Source organism: Syngnathus acus, chromosome 17 (genome assembly GCF_901709675.1).
Source record: "Syngnathus acus chromosome 17, fSynAcu1.2, whole genome shotgun sequence".
In the NCBI taxonomy this organism is placed as follows: Eukaryota; Metazoa; Chordata; class Actinopteri; order Syngnathiformes; family Syngnathidae; genus Syngnathus; species Syngnathus acus.
In genome coordinates this window covers 7,887,712-7,903,927 of record NC_051102.1, presented here as the reverse complement: position 1 = coordinate 7,903,927, position 16,216 = coordinate 7,887,712, and positions in this window count along the sequence as shown.

Genomic DNA, 16,216 nt, shown 5'->3' with positions numbered 1-16,216 from the left:
AATAAAACCTTTTTAATCAGTCAAGCGGTAAGCGGTGAGCGAATGGCCTATAGCTAGCACGTAGCATATCTTTTGGCTGCTGCGGCTCCCAATGACCACACACGAGCTCAGCGGGAGCTCTTGCTATGTGCACATGTTGCGGCTGGCGTATTTTATGAGTTTTGAAGTTAAGAGACCGGCGCAGAGGCCAAAGATGCAGACGTGCGAGTCGTCAGTGGCTCTCTGCCTCCCTGCGAAAGCTTTTTATTCGCTTATAAATCACATTAAAAGCACAAAGACAGACGCCTTGTTCTAAAACATAGTGACCTCTCGCAAAAAGGCTTTGTATTATGTGATGTCGTTTTCATCAAGTGTTTGCATGATGCATATATAGTGGTTCATTATCACTCAGTCACCTGTGCTCCGTTTTATCTCCTCAAGCACACTGAATTGCCTAATGGAAGAATATAATATACATAGGCAAGTGCTTTCCTCAATGTGATAAAAAGCTGGTTGTCTTTAAAGTTGCCCTAATTTCAAGTGTCTATGAAAAAATATTTGCTGCCAAAAAATGTCGATTACATTTTTTTTTTTTCCTGTATTGTCATCTTGAAGTGGTTAACTTATTTTTGCATTGTATGACGGTAAAGAATGTTCAAGATTTTCTTTTGCCATTAATTCCTCTGGGAAGAAATGGAGGGGTATCTTCCTCAGAAAGAATTATATTCGACTTAGAGATTCCATAGTATCCCAAACTCTTTTTCTGTTTACTTTTTGACCTCCTTCACCAAGGTCTTGCTGGGAAAAAATAATAGTAACATTATTATGAAAGTAAAAACGAGGCATTCTTGGAGACACTATATTGCCGGATAGGAATCTTTCCTTTCGCCTCAGCAGGACCTACGCATAATTACATTAGGACAAGCACAATGCAGAAAGGCTATTCTATTTCCTCGGGGCCTGTGTAGATGTACAGCTTACATTCCTCCACATTTCCCTCTGCACAAACAAGATAAAGAGTCTCCAACGCTCGCTCGCCGCCGCCGTCCCACGGTGCAACACTGCACTGAAGTCGGCGGCCCACTTGGCTGCCCTGGTTCGAATTTGCAGCTCAGGCAAAGAGTCAAAACAGCCCTGCAAGCACTATAATCTTTCATACCTGGGGCGTATCCCTCTGCGTCGGGCTTATGGAGTGGATGTACAGTCAATGTATATTTGCAAGTGGGGTGAAAATCGGAATTAGATAACAGTCCTGAGTTTTGCTGTACATTAAAATCACAAAACAAAGTTAAGTGCTACATGCTAAGTTCTGTTAGCATGTAGCACTGTTAGCATTTTCTAGCTTATCATATTCAGAGTTTTCGATAAAACGTGCATGTCTTGTTTTATTGAGTCATGCCACAAGTCTTTTAGGAGAGGCCATTGAGCAAATAGCTTCTTTTTTTTTTTTTTTTTCCCTCCGCTCTCCGCTTTGAGTCTGATTAGACCAGTAGGCTGCCAAACAGAGGTAAAGCTGTCTCCGCCATTATACAGTAAACACATATTGAGGCTGGATGTGTTTTTGTTGGGTTGTCTCCGTTGAAATAATAGCAACACATTCCCCTCCTTCCACCCTGTGACACAACATATGACTGCCATTAGCCCAAAAGCTCCAGGGGGGAGGAATTTTCCGATATTTAAGCAATTGTTCCCACAGTCTGTGGCCGTTTGGAAGCAGATGTAATGATTGTAATTTTTTTAACACGCAGCAGAGGGATTGAAAAAAAAAAGGCAATATCTGACTACACCACACGACAGACTCCCTGTCAAGTATAAGCAGCACGTCCAACTCGTGAAATTAAATATGAGCATTGTATTTTCTTGCGCTTGTCACTTCAAAGTGCCGTTTGATTATGTCAATTTGCACGGATGTTAATGTCCAAAAACATTCATTACAGAACTGTGTTTGATAGCATTGAATAATACATGACATCATTTCCAAGTGTATTTGTTTACTTTGTTGTATGCATGGCACAAACATTTGGACAGAACAAGAAAAAGAAGGAACGATAACACTAAACGCCACAAGAAATTGGCACAGGATCATTTTTTCGAGACATCGGTTAATCATACCTTTTGCTGATTTCAACGTAAAGGAAGGGCAGATGCAACAATGTAATCAGCGGGCCGACTCCCCAGCGTTAGCATTACACAGTTGGGTTCTGATCGATGCTGTATTTAAAAGTTGAATTCACAGCTAATGTACTTACACTATATTAGCAACGAGCACACCCCAGTGGCGCCGGGCCGGCCTCGTTTTTGCACCGAGAAGTGTAGCATGTGGAGATAATTAGGAGGAGAATCAATGTCACGCTCGCACACAAAGCAAACGTTTTCCCGCGCCGCCGCTTTGAAAATAAAAGTCACATATGATGCTTTTAGGGCAGACTGCATCAACAAGGGCTCCGATTTCACCCAAATATTTGGCATCAAAAAATGAAAACGCGCAACTCAAACTAGAAAATAAATGTTTCATTGTGGCCTTTGTTTTGGAATGATACTGCTGTAAACTTCCTGGGGAAATAAATACTGTAAGACTTCTTTTTTCGACTTTGATTGACAAGAACTTCCTCATTGAAAGGAAAAACTTCTTGTTTGTTCACTTTTATTAGACATGGGAATTTGACAGAAAGAGCTGTCGTTCCAACTTTCCTAGATGAAATGAGGAATAGAAGTAACTGCAAGAGGCCCAAGAAAACTGTGATCATTTTATGGAAAGGTTCTTCTGTAGGCGATCAGCCTTAAAAAAAATTAAGATTTCAGGAAAGTTGAGCTGCGTTTATTCCCATTGCGACCACTTTGCTTTTGCTTTCATTGCGACTTACTGCGGGAGTGCATCTGAAATGATATGCTGCTCCTCAGAAAGTCACATTCATTAATAAAAAAAGAATTTTTCAGTCTTAAAATTGGGTTTTGAGTAACACGGACTAAAGTCTTGAGTGAAGATTGTGCTGAATATGGGTATTCCCTTTTGTACAGATTTGAGATGCTAGTGCCAAGCCTGATGGTAGCAGTAGTGACACACAGGCAAAAGAGTTCAATCTCAAGGGGGCCAATTTCGTGTCCAGTTACAAGTCTAGCGCAAAGTGCAGTCTAATTGCACGTGAGTGGAGTTTTTCTTTTGACACACAGGCGCAATTAGAAATGGGCGTTTGCGCCATTGTGGGGCTGAACAGCCCAAAATAAGGACCCAGCTATGCTAATTGTTTTCACAAACAGAACAGAGACAATTTGTACTTGTTACTCAAGTGTTTGTGTTGAAATACATTTTTATGATGGTTTGAAATTTCTGCTATGAGGAGCAGCAGCATTTTTTGTTAACGTATCTATGGCGCCTTTCATTTTGTTCGCCTCAAGCTGTCAAGCTTATGTTTAGCTAATGTGTGGCTTGGTTGGACTCTTTGGTGCTATAACATCTGATGTTTTAATCCGCTTTTGTTTTGTCTTTATGTCAGATGTAGGCGAGACAAAAGAGCTTGACGCAAGAAGACTTTACCTCTAATTTGTTTGCTTTGTGAGGTTTCTGCCTAACAAAACAGGTGCGTGTTCAAAAAGGGCAGAATAGCTAACAGCACCAAAACCAAACAAGTCTTTTTTTTGGCAAAATAGACTCAATTTGTTTAAAAATCCTTGAAGATATTCGTGAGAATAGACTGCTGAGAGTCCCATTTCGAATTGACATGTCAAAGCGTGTCCACATTGCGTTATCACGTCCAAGGACAAGAAAGATTTCATTGTCGTGATATGCACATTATGACCTAGCGGAATCCGAAGGCTCAAGCAGACTGTTTGCGTTGACGATGGCTTCCATGCCGTGATTTGTCATCCCTACGGGAAATGCGCATTATACTATGTGGGACGAATCCCTCTTCACCCCCTGCGGAAATGAGCAAACGCAGAAAAGCTTAGTCCGTGCCGATTTTCGATGGCCGCCCTGAAGGTCTCACCGCCGTATCTTCGGCGAGCCGCTTTCAAATTTGAATTATGCTGATTAGAACAGCTGTGGTCAGAAGATTGCTCACTACAAATCAATGCCTGATGAGCTTGGCCTTTAAAACAAATTCAATTAAAATTGCAGACTGGCACGCGGGCTTTGGTAATGGCGGGTCGAGTGTCTGTTTCCTTGTGTGCGTGAGCTGGTCAGCTCTGGATTTGGGCTTTGGGGGCTTTGTGAGCTTGTTAAAAACGACTCCTGTTCACTTTTCCAGCTGGAGCCTTTTTCAACGGCGCATTAAACCAACGATACCCTTGAAAAGACACGACGGGGGAATCAAGACGTTCTGCTGATTTTTTTTTCTTTTTTTATATATATCCTGCGGTGACATTTGGATGTGTACAGAGATGGTAAAAAAGATAAAAGCGATTTATTAAGTCGTCATGGGCCTTTGTTTTCATTTTAACAAAACATCTTCGACACTATTAAGATGGATATATACTCGCATTTTTTAATATTTCTTTCCCCCACACCAACAACAGTATGAAAATGTAACTGTATAGCTAACACTATTTTATTTTTATTTATTAAATTATTTCAATTTTTAGTGTTCATCATTCTTCAGAAACAAAAAGTTAACTTTCCAACTTCCAATCCAGCACGAAAACGGCCCTGCTGTGTGTTGTCCATCACTTGCTCACATTTCCGCTGTCAGTCTGTCTGGAAAAGGACAAACGCTGAACAAATGAGAAAAAGGTTTCGAATTTCAGCGTCGCCTTTTCTATTCGAGACCCACAATATGAAGCAAGCTCAACTCGGATGCCTCGCAAGCGCCACATCCATCTTCTCTGACGTTGTCCAGGCAAGACAGGAGAGGAACTTTGGCCATCAGCTTTCCTTTCTGGACTTGTCCATCACTGTCAGTGTGGATCAGCCACGCAGAACCCATCTTTCCACTCAGACTGGCCGAGCTCAGTTTCATGACAGGCAAATGTTGCATCTGATCCGAGCAATGTGGGCCATGGTAGTGGGTGGCCACGGAAAAGGAGCAATGATGATTGCGTGAAGAAGAAAAAAAAATGGTGCTCGGGACAGATTTGGACAAGTCCCTCAAGTCAGTTGGGACCCCCCTCGCCCTCCCCCTCACACCAGTTGGGTGTCACTCCAGTGCATGTTCAGGCCCACACACTCTCGCTCGTGCCGTCTGCGCCACATGTGCGAATTCTATCATGACGAGCGGGGACTCTTTCAAATAAAAACCACAACAGGCAGCAAAGCCCGGCTTCGCAAGCTCCCACAGAGACACGGCGGAGGGGGGCAGTCTGTGGAGAAGTGAGAGGCGGGGGATTGGAATTTAATTAAAGCCTTAAAGCCCTCCCCGAGTCAAATATGAGACAAAGGGATGAGGCGCAAATGGAAAAAGGGTGCCTTTGTTTGTCCGGTGGCTACCACGAGAAAATCATTGGCGGCGACGTCTGGAAGAGCGGGTTCAAAGTTTTTGATGGATGAACAAGTGACTGAGGCATTGGCTCTTTCATCCCAGCTTCTTTTAATTATGTATGGAAAGCTCGGCCTTCAATAACAGACTGCAAGCGACACTGACAAATATAGATGCGATGACACGTCCCGGGCGCCTGTCCAATCGATACACGGGCGGCTGACAAATTAAAAGAAAAGATAAAACAACAGCCTTTAATCTGACAAGGAGAAAGACTTGATCACTTGAGAGAAGTGTGTGATCTCTCTCTACCAGCCAATCAGTGAGAAAAGAAAGCAAATGTAAAGAAATGACTCCTTGGATTTCTTGCCCAACTGACTTGGGCCTGAAAAAAAGAAGCACAGCAAAGCGTCGCATTAGCATTAGCTTGCTAACTAGCAAATAGAGGTTCATATGAAACAGTGTCACTCTCCTGTTTGGACTATTTCATATTTTTTTGCCCAATTTGCATAGTCCTTGCATCGTATTAATAAAACACACATTTTTTGGTAACATCAACTCGGCAGTATTAATCAGCACTGACCCGATTTGGGTTAGTACTTTTAAATCAGCAGATTTAAGAATGTGATTTTGCTATCTAAAATATGCCCCCCCCCATCCCCCATCACCTCCATTTTTTTCTTTTGCAATGTGAGTGGGTCATTAAAGTCACTTCCCAAAAATCCATCTGTGTGTTTTCACATTGCCGACCATAAACGCAATTGTGCAATTCCCCCATTACAAAGTATATGGCCTTGTGATGGCATTCAAAGCTGCTTTTGCTAGTCAAACATCAAGGGAATTTTGTGGGGGGGGAATCTGCAGAGTGAGTTAAGAGTTCTAGGCCTGCTCCCCATCCATTGTATTCCAGTCAAGGTGGGGCACCCGGGATGGAAACCAGATCCAACGCTCCGCTTACTTTTCCACCTACAGCAAGGACACGTCAATGCCCTCAGGACAAGTTTTGCTGCTCATTTGTAAAAACGAAACGACTTTAAGCGGAGTAGCAGGAAGTTTTTCGGATGACACCCGGACTTTGTATCCACGGTACCCTGGGAAACATCGGCTTGTGGCTTCACAAGAGACTTGGGGGGGGCACCTTCAAGTGCAGAAATCCAGATGTGGGTCAATGCCAAAAAAATTCCACAATCTCGACTCGCCGGGAGGGAGGGAGGGAGGCAGCGAAACCATGGTCGTGTAAATAACGTCAGCGAATCAAACCCCCACCCGTTGCAATCCTTTTCCATGAAGAAATTGGAGACATTTCAGGCCAGGAGTACAAACCGCATGTCAAGAAAATAATTTGACAGCAACAAGAACGAGGGGAGGGGGGTGGCATTGGCCGCGTCAGCCGTGATTGTTTTGGGCATCCGCATGATGCTAATAAAGCGTTTCCAAATTGGTTCGGAGCTCTGCAAATTGTTCCATAATGACGCAGTCAAAAAGTCAAGATGCCTTGAATGGGCCCTCTTTTTAAGCTGTAACTGACACGGAGTCCGGGTAAACACAAAGGTCTCAATCTTCTCTACGCCGTGGGAAAATGAAAAATCCGTTCATCACGCCTCCGATTGTCCTCCCAAAAAATGTGTTGGGGAAAACACCCCGCCTATATAAAATAACTTTGTCAGTCCCTCTCGCAACAAACGTGATGACCTTACTCCCGACGGAGAGCGGCGAGGTGTTACGCCGGCCAGATGTTTCATACTTCCACGATCATCTAATAAGAGATGATGCATCACTCAAAGGGGAGAGCAGATTTGAGCACAAACTGCGGCCGGGTGGTGGTGGGAAATGTGAGCCACATAAATGTTAATGTCGCACTGTGGACTTCATATCTGGCCGCCACCCTGAAGCTTGGCGTTTTCGCTTCGTAAAATAGCGGGAGGGCGACATCTGGGCTCTTTGTAGAAGCATCATGAAATTGGTCTACCAAAGACCCAATAATAAGTAATAATTACAGTTAGGTCTGGAAAATGTGTCTTGAGAGTTGCACAAAATGTGGTGGTTGATTGTCGTCAGTTGGGCAAGAAATGGAACAAGCTAGGCTAGCTGTTAGCTTATCTGTTATGACGTCATTTGCATACTTTGCTCATATCACATATTGGCACTGAGGTCTGGAAAATGTGTCTTGAAAGTTGCACAAAATGTGGTGGTTGATTGTCGTCAGGCAAGAAAGAAGAAATAGAACAAGCTAAGCTAGCTGTTAGTTTATGTGCTAAGACATGTCGTTTGAATACTTTGCTCATATCACACATTAACCGATTGGGCTCTGTCTTATTTTCAATATTCTGCTTATCTTGTACTGGAGATGAATTTTGTGACTTTTGGTAGTAAAGTACGTATTTGCAAGTCATCGTGCGTTTTTGTCTGGCATGCAAAAACACTGCATTTTCTAAAACTTTTAAACCAGTTTTTATTGAAAAGGGGCCCCTTGTAAAATATCTTGTGTCCCCATCAGTGTCAAGCTATGAAGTGATGGACCCTCAAAATGAATGAATTCACTTTACATTATTTCCTATGGGACAAATTGTTTTGAATTCTTGAGTAATTAGGGCTCCACCAGTCCCAACACGGGATTATGGTTTCACTCGGCCGCATTCATTTCCCTTATCAGTTTTCTCATTAAATGTGTTATTTGACATCCTTTACATCCAATTAATGTCGTTTTTCACACTTGAGAGAATTATATGTTGATGTTGGAAAGTAGTCACTCCAAAACTATGCAATATTTCACTTTGTTCCGCCCCGAAATGACGAAACGTACTTTTCTTGTTACTTCTTCACATTTTATGGAGCCAAACAGTCCCAGAGAGCAGTTCGCAGATGCTGAACCGTTCCGACTCAAATCTGAGCCAAGAGATTAGTTATTATTTTGTGTATGTTTTAAATAAACGTTTTTCTTGTTAAGTCAGCACAAGTGGAACCCCACACCAGTAAAAACGTGGAAAGCCAGAACCAGGCATGATTGCCGATTGCTAATAAAAGTGAGCTACAAGTATTTGGCCAGCAATTGATCTGTTTTAGCAATCGTCATATAGAAATATGATCATAATCATGGATATATAAAAAATATAAAACTATAAAGCATTCAATTTCAACTGAAGAACATATTGCATAACAGCATGCATTTTTATTGTTATAATAATACAGAATCATGAATTCACAAAATCAAAAAATATCAAACACATACTTTCATTGAGTTTTTATCCTCTTTGCTGTTACCTAAACTCAAAAATATGACACTAACCAAAAGTTACGTTACATCGTTACCTTGTTTTGCCTCTCTAAGTCAAGAATCCACTTTTGTGGTACCACCTAACAAGAAAGTATTTATTTAAATAAGTTTCTAAAAAGTCAAGGTCATTGTACAAAACAAGTACAGCAAATTAAAAGTTGCAAAGAACCCAAGGACTAATAAAATTACAAATAAAATGAAATTAACTGCAAATAAAACTGGTAGTAAAATCACAAAGCAATCAGGAAATTGCCTCTCGAGAAGCTAATGGAATGGATCCTTAATGTTAGTGTTAGTGTTCGCTTAACATCATAAACACACTGACACACAAGTGTATTTCATGCACACGCCACACAGAAACCCAGGTTTCGAACCCGGAACCTGAGACCCGTCAAGCACATGTGCTATAACGACTTCATCGTACATCAACGTCATTTTTATCAAGCGCTTGAGAGTTAATTACAGAGTGCCTCTTGGACGCAAATAGCTGCCAAATTGAGGCCTAAACAAAGCCTGGCAGGCCAGGCAACACATGTGACATGTATGAAGTGTCAACATGACTGCTCGTATTCATCCCTCCCACCGCAGGTTGAGGAACTTCCCTGGAAAGTGTCGCGGCCCCTGCCAAGTTTGTGTCACCTTCAGGTACGTCTCCGTCGAACGTCCGGTGGGCTTAAGTGAACTTGGCTGCCGCGTGCCGCCTTCACATACGTGTGGAATTGAAATGACAGGAGAAGGAATGCAGTCAATGCCAAGCAGGCGACTAAAAATGCCAGCCTGGGCCCCTGCGCCGTTTTTTGCATTAGCCATGTCATTGCATGTTACTTGTGTTACCGCTGCCTATTCAAATATTTATAACTTGAAACCATAAACACGGGGAGTTGTAATGACTCGATTGCATGCACGAGCGCTAAGCAGTATGTTTACAAGGTAGCTGCACTGACTTTTTCAAAAGCAAGCACACGGAGCACAACAGGAGTCTCAAAGCAGTTCAAAAGAGGCCATCATCTCTTCTGAGCGCTTATTTAAAGTTTGCAAGTTGAAAGGAAATGTCAATATTGGTTTGATTAATAACGTCCCTTCCCGTAGGGTGTCCAAGATCAAACACCAGCTATTAAAATCTCGTCGGCGTCTTGCCCTATTTGATTTGCAGATCAGTACAATCAAATACTGCAGGACTCATGGATCGCTCTTAAGTCTTGATCTCTTGTTGTTGTTGCCACTTGGTTATTGCAGCGCAGCAATCAAAAGATATAGTGGGGGTGCTTGGCTCATGTGCAAGTCACTCCATTGCTACTCCAGAGCATATACGCACACACAAATAGCATTCGACCATAAAAAGGCTCATGTTTTGCAAAGTACACTGTAATTCCTCGAAATGGCGCCAACATCCATAAACAACCAGTCGGAATACAATCCAAAAAGAAGGAAAACATTTCTTTTGTGTTTTTCTGTGGAATGATTTATTATGTGTTACACATGTGAGTATGCAAGAAGGTTTGTCAGGGGGGGTTCCATTGAAATTGTGGAGCTTAGTTACTTCCAGACAATCCCCCCCCCCCTTTTTGTTTGTTTAATAAAACATTAAGTGCTCGCGGAGGCGTTAGTTACCCCAACCGCAGAGTCATAAATAACATTTTACTGAGCGTATCTGATATAGCTAGCCTTTTAATTCTCCCAGCAAAATCCCATATCTGCATGATCCCGCAGACGTAAGCCAAGTGGGGAGAATACAGATGAGATGAATAGCGTCTCCTCCAACAACATGGAAACGCACAGTGACCTTGGCGGATTAAACATTCGGAGAGAACGTACACAAAGGTGCTACGCTATATTGTTGCTTTGGTTTATTAAATGAAATATTCCACTGTTTTGGTTTATTAAATTAAATATTCCATCCTTTGTAGAGTGATACGTATGCATACGAAGCGTAGGATTTATAGATCAATGCCGTTTCATTGCATGTCGCCCGTGGGATTTAATGTCATCATTCATTTTAATGAGTGGGGGAGGGGGGGAGGTAGGGGGGCAAAGATCACGAGTGAAGTGCAAAGACTACCACCACCTGGCTTGCTCGGGGACAGCAAGCAAAACGTGGAGCTTGTTGACGAAAAGTATTGCCAGAGGCTGTTTCTTGTCTTGCGCTTCCCGATCGTCACTCTTGACATCACCTTTTGGAACTGTCAAAATGCAAAAGTTGTATGATGTGAAACAAAACTGCAAGCTAGTGTGAAATCCTTTCACTTGCTGCATGGTCAGGAAATGATGTGAGAGAAGATTTTTTGGGATAGGGAGGGGAGGAGACTGCGCTGGGAGTGAGATGAAAGTGGTGTTTACTTGGAATGATTGGAAATTTAACAAGATCAGAATCAAATGATAGAACATCAGCAATATAAGTAGGAATTAAGTTTAAAAGTGTTTTTTTTTTAAGTAAGCCCAGTGGGCTTTAAGTTCTGGGGCTACATTGGGTCGTGTTCAGGCTCGACGTTACTTTTTTCACTTTCAAATAGTTCTTTGTCGTTTATTTGTAAGGACTTGGAGGGCTTTGTATGCTATTTAAAAGAAAAATCATTGCAAATTATTGCTTTGAAGCCTTTGCTTACCACATGGTGTCGGTGGAAAAAGGCTCCGTTAATACCTGAACTATCTTCCCGTTGTGTTTCCTGCAGCCCATCAACGAGATTGGCCAGGAACAAAGAACGAAGTGTGTAAGCGAACCGGTGCCTGGCATACGTCTTCTGTATTCAGCGGGGCTTTATGAGCCTTTCATCCGACTCCGCTCTGATCCTTCTTGGCCTTAATTGCGATGGCGGGGGGACACAGGAAGCTCAGCTATGGGGAGAATAAAAATAAATGGCACTCGTGTTTTGGGGATTTTGTCCAAAGTTAAGGATGGATGCAGAGCGGCAAGCCCCCCACGCTAACTGGTAATCTCCCACGTCGGCGAAAAGTGTAATAACGGCAATTCGGTTGCAATCGCATCACGTTAAAAGGCACCCAAGCGTCTGCGCTGGGTAAATATTTGGAGCAGAGGCGTTTTCATTCGCTCGGTTGATCGCAGACTGTCTTGTCGATGCTTTGTCATGCACTCAGACAAATGAGGGGACAAGGCACGAAGAAATGTCTGAAAATCTTACTCAAAACTCACAATGGAGATTAAAAGAAGTCATCTGACAGGATGTAACCTTCACAAAATAAACTTATTTTATGATTTGAGTGTCTTGAGTGGAACAGACGTTGCCCCCCCCCCCTTGTGATAACGCTCTGCTTTTTTGGCAGTTGTTTTTAAAGAAAAATTAAGAGCACATCCAAAGTTCTATAAACCTGCATAATGAGACCTTAAAAACTGAAAAATAAATAAGAGTCGACATTGGATCCAGATTAGTCAGAATAGGGATGACATGAAGGAATTTGATGTTGCGCCATTAGTTGCTGCATATACTGTTGAAGTAGGCAAACTATTTATTGGGAATTCAGAATTCTATTTGAATAAATTTGGTCTTTTAAACATGCAAAAATTTTGTCTGACTTCCTTTGTAGACACCAGGGTAACAATTTTTTTACATTAATTTGTGCTTTTTGTGGTAAAGACAATTCAGGCTTCTGATTGGCTAAAATAATCTTTCAGCGAGGGGTTTTGGCACCACCTGCTCCTTTGGCATGCACTAGACATCCTGTGGGGACACCGGACAGAGGAAATAAATACTTGATTTCAAAAATCTTTTATTAATGTGTGCTCTGTGGCGGCACTGTGACTCGCTGCCATGTTTTATCACCTTTGGCTAGACGTGTTCAAGGGCACGACGCAAATCTTTCCTTAAAAAATTGAAATGTTTCGCAAACAGCGTGGAAATACGAATTTCCTTCGACACAACTCTCGCGCATATTATCGAGACGCCAGAGGAAGTCGGCATATTTGATCTGAGGCTTGGTGATTCTGTTGCTGGTGATTGATGGCGCCGGCGGGTCCATGTGATGCAATTCTGTCTGAAGTTAGGTTATCCCAGGCAAAAGCAAAACACCTCGGGCGGGAGGTTGTTTCCCTGCTTCCGACCCCCACCGCCAACTTGCAGGGAATGAAACTTTTGTTGTTTGAAATGATTCTTTTCTGATTTACGGTGTGGTAATGATGCCAAATGTGTTTTCTGGGTGGCTCAGATCTAAATATGGAAAAAAAGGTATTTCCGGTGTTAACCTTGAAGGAACTCTTGGTACTTGAACAAGATTCTCTCTCCTTAATGAGTTGGGTTTGTTTTGATCTGCTTCGTCTATTGTTGGCTTTTAATAAGGTGCAGGTACAGAAAGTCTGAAATGAAAAAGGTCAAGAGAGGAACAATCCCAATTTTTGCACATTGTGCTCTTTGATGCCGGCAGGTTTTGGGAGTTTTGAATGATTTTGGCACCACCATAGATGTGCAATAAGACAATCAAGATAGGTTTGGAAATATAAAACGAAGGAATGAAGCCATTTGAATGGAAACTACTGTGCTCAAAAGTGTTTGGACAAAGTGAGCACATTTTGATGACTGCATCAAGTTTGACAGGATTGAAAATCCATCTAAAGACAAAATCAAAGACTTGTGCATTACTCCAAGTGACAGCGAGAGAAAAAGTGATGAATGAGCCGTCTCGTGCCCATTTCCATATTTGTGTGACGCGAGTGAAGCAGTTGTCCACAAGGATGAAAAAATACATTCATCAAGTCGCAAACACACGAGTTCAAAGTTCACCAAGTCACAATGCATTGCTGACTACTATTTTTGTTGTTTTTAAAGAACCAGACCTCGTTTGGAAGTCTCAGACCGTGCCAGGCTTTTCATTGTCACAACTGTGTTGTTGGTCTCAATGTGGCTTTCTAAACTATTGTGACCAGTGTCGCGTCTTATCAGCCTTGGCCTTGCACGGAGACACACACACACACACAGGCATGGTGCAGGTTTTAATATTCTCATGGGTCACCGGCGGGGCTGTTTGCATTCACTTTGAAGGATTTATGTCAGTTCGCTGACTGTCCTGGACTCCAGAGGAAGGCCGGCGGATAGATGGAAAGGAGCGGAGGCGAACCCGAGCGCCCCCGAGCTCGAGGCGGCCGTTTAAAAGAGCTTACTGCTGTAGCTTTCGCTCTGGCTTTGATTGTCTCGGCTTTGATCTGGCTTGGGCGGCCATGTTGCGCGGCGGCGTCATCCTCATATAATCTCTGTCATCTTTTTCCGAAAAGAAGTGAGAAATGATACCAGGCCGTCTGGGTCGCTTGGCCGGATAGTTTCATCGCTGAAATGTGAATCACCTTATCTGCGGATAAAGCACGCATCGCTAAAAAACATGAGAGAAGAATGACATCCTTGGAATATACTGCTCCCGGACGACTTCCTCGCTATAATTTGCTTGACTTGGAGTTCCTCATGCGTGCACGACCCGACCGAGGCGGTCAAACAATGAAGCAGTGTAGATGGGAAGGGGGGGGCTCTTATGTGCTGAAGATGTTGTTTGCTAACTTCATATTGTGCAGCTAGCCTACATTAGCCGCTTGCACATCCTCATGAATACATTACAGAGCGCTCGGCAAATCAGAGGGCGATGTACTTGTTAGTGCGCAAACAAAGCATACTCACGGATATGATGTGGCACCACTTAAGACACTTAAATTGGGCCAGACAAAAGGAACGAGCTGGTAACTGGGACTTGTTACGGAAATTGTATTTTTTTTAATGGCTTGGCTCTCTGAACTGCCTGCCCACTCAACAAGCGTGAAATGATGCAAGAGAGTGTTAGAAGTACATTTGTCCAAAAATCTTGTCCAAAGTTACACAGTAGTTGTGAAACTCTTCTTTACTTGCATCTTCATGATTGTAGTATACTGCCCCCTGGTGTGACAATGACTTAATGCTTTAATTCTTTATTCTGTATTGCTTTTAGAAACGATAGCGACAAATTAGCAATAAGACTGTTCTCATTTACACTCACACATCATCTGTCTGCTTGTCTCCTGACATCAGTCAGCAGCTACTATTAGGATGTTGCATGCGGTTTCAGGACATTACCCATTTCCTTCTCTGTATATCAAAGCCCACTCCTTCCCACCTTCCCTCGCCGCTAATTCACTCCAGATGAGCACAATGGGACGTTTGATTCATGGCGAACAGAGACACATGTATACAGCTGTGTCAGACAGGCCTCAAAACAGCTGGCTTTAGTGCCCCGTGCAACATTTTTAATCACGCATTTGTTTGCGTAATTGAAAGGTTTGGAAGCGCCAGTTGGCCTTGCGGCAAAAAAGTGCTCATTGTTTAATCCTGTCATGTACATGGTATAAATCATGTGTAAACACAGCAGTCATCCAAGCGCGTGTCGGAATGTATTTGTGGATTTATTGTCATGGAAAGAAAATTCTGCTCTTTGTGCGATAGAGTTTTACGTTATGACCGGCTGGAAATACCTTTACACTGGTTTTCTCCCAGCCATATCCCGATTGAATTTCGCACATAGACATTTTTGTTATATGTGAAGTGTATCGAGTGTCATTGTAAAAAGGGTAGTCGTGACGTTTGAGGGTGGCAAACTCATTATCATCAATGACGCTGCTCAAAGCAATGTGTCAATTCAGGAAATAATGGGCAGAGGACGTGCCAGTATGCCAAGATGGCTTCTCGCTCATTCATTCATTCATTCATTCATTCATCTGAAGGAAAGTAAATCATTCTCTTTGAAGCACAGCCCGGCGAGGAAGATAGAAAAGGGGGAAAAAGAAGCAAATATGGAGAGCAGCTGGTCAGCTGGGATGAAAATGACATGTTTGTCGGAAAAGTAAATAGGAAGGAACCTGAAACTGGGCGATAAAATAGTGAAAACAGATTCTTCTAGTTAGTCTATCAGAAAGGTTCCATGAGTGGCGTAACGAAAAAATATATTTCAAATTCAAACTACAAAGTAAAAGTTCTTCCCCTGGAGTATAACGCACTTTACCTGTCTTCTCAGCCATGCCTTCATGCACACCAGGAAAGAGTCTTCCGGGATCCACTGCAGTCCCGTCGCCCACGACTTCACAACCGGTCCCCTAGATGACCCCCTTGACGATTTGGAAGACGGAAAAATCAGACGGAGCAGGGTTGAGGGAGAAGGAAAGTTGCCGGTACGATGATGCTCTTGTCGGCATTGTGAGCAGCCATGAGTTGTTTTGCCACAAGTGACAAATCTTCTCGCACACTGAACAAAGCAAACGCCTCAGCATCTTTTTGTAGACGTGGTAAAACATTCATCACCTGGCCCATGGAGGGGCATACGCATGTAGTTTGGGTTTTAAATATATCTTTTATGACACTAGTCCAGGAACATCTCTGACATTGACTTGTTGTCATGTATTCCAACCCACTGCCTAGCATAAATATTTCATGGACATGACAAGACATGCTGACAGTGAATAAAAATAACTACACATTAGTTTATAAGCAGGACAAAAGTAGAACCTGTGCATGCAACTCTGAAAATTTATCGGACACAACAAATAAGCTTACACTTGTTAAATAAAGTACAAAAATAAGAGAAGCACGTCACA